The following is a 1617-nucleotide window of genomic DNA, read 5'->3' on the forward strand; positions in this document are numbered from 1 at the left end:
GAAGTCATACTTCCTGCCTCGGCTATCACTCTCCCAGTGCTTACAAGAATGACAAAGGTCTTAAATACACTACCTGAACTGATCAGTCCCTTTTCCACAAGCTTTTCACCGTACCAAAAATCCAAAGCCCAAGTCAAGAATGTCAGGCTTTGAGCGCTTGCTATTCCAAAACCAGCTTACCATGACTGTCTCAGGCCCTCCATAAGAATCCCCCATTGGGTAACTGTGAATAGTGCTAAGACCATGTTTTTGGAACACAATGCTGTGATTGTTCTGTGGTTGCCACTGATCGGGTCGAGATACCGGTTTTCACTTCCAGGCCTTTCCTCCTTCTCCCAGCATGTTGTCCACCTCATCAATAAATATAACACTAGGGGCTATTTTATTAGTTAAAGTAAAGACCGCCTTGACATACTTCTCTGCTTCACCAAACCACTTTGATGCAACTGTCGACATTGAGATATTTATAAAATTTGCCCCTGCTTCTGTGGCAACAGCCTTCGCAAGCATTGTTTTTCCAGTTCCAGGAGGACCAAACAGAAGAAGACCTCTGCACGGCTTCTGTAATTGTCCCTTTGCAAAGAGTTCTGGTCGCTGCAATGGCAACATAACTAGCTCCCTAAGTGCTTCTTTAACGTTGTCAAGGGCTCCAATACAATCAAAAGTGACTCCTAGTTCATCCGGTGGAATAACTTCAGATATTAGTATCTTCTCAAACCCATTGTCACATGTAACATCCTTCAAAGATTTTTTAAGTGGCGAAGCTCGTTGCACAGATAGAAGCTCTGTAAGGGTATTCTGCATGCTTTCAGCAGTTATAACCAACTTTCCATTAAATAAAACTGGTTCCGCATCTTTCTGCAACTGGTGGCTTACAGCCCATCCTACCACCTTCTCTGCCATATCATAAGTTAGAATGTGGTTCTTAATCTCAAGTTCCGTCAAATCTTTACATGTGATGCCTGAAGATCCCATGACCATGCGAAGTTGTTGCCTATTATTGATCTTTCAACATCCTTTATGAAAAGGACCAAAGGCTCCTTTGATGCTTCACTACTCAAAACATCAATAAGGGCATCAAGCATTGTCTTATTCTCACCCTCACCAACAGAATGCTCCAAACGAAGCTCCAACACTGCATGAGAGATTTGTTGGCAGCATTGCAAAAATTCCCATAGCCATCTTCACAAAGATCCACCATGTTGTTTCCACCATAAACTGGTTTATCAAACCGGACTCCAACTTTATTGGGATTCTCATTCAGCGAAAGTATCACTCACCTTTCGCACCAGTTGATGGCCCTTTGCTTCCAGAGGAACCACGGTGAGAAGAAACAGGAAAACTGGTTGTTGATGAACCATTACTTGCTCCAACATACCTTACTCTATCACCCTTTCTGAATAGCCGCCTAGGTGCATCTATTGTTGTCCCACTTATGGTTGACTGGGCAGGGATTGTCATCAGCGCAGGTTTGTCTTCGGGATCAGTATTTGGTTGCTTCTCCATTGACCACTGGGAGATAGATCTAAGTCCCATGTCTGGATTCTTGTTTCGATGCTTATTTCTTGACGATGGAACAACATTCTTAGATTTATTTTCTCTATTTGCACTGCTTTG

The 1617-nt window shown here is 43.0% G+C and overlaps 1 pseudogene; it reads right to left on the minus strand.

Annotated features, from left to right (window-relative positions):
• Positions 1–309: 309 nt before the first annotated feature.
• LOC149156977 (outer mitochondrial transmembrane helix translocase pseudogene) lies at positions 310–993 on the minus strand (annotated as a pseudogene).
• Between the last annotated feature and the right edge of the window lie 624 nt (positions 994–1617).

The sequence above is a fragment of the Pinus tabuliformis genome, chromosome 9 (genome assembly GCF_031772625.1).
Source record: "Pinus tabuliformis cultivar Carrire ecotype Pingquan chromosome 9, CPIR1, whole genome shotgun sequence".
Classification (NCBI taxonomy): domain Eukaryota; kingdom Viridiplantae; phylum Streptophyta; class Pinopsida; order Pinales; family Pinaceae; genus Pinus; species Pinus tabuliformis.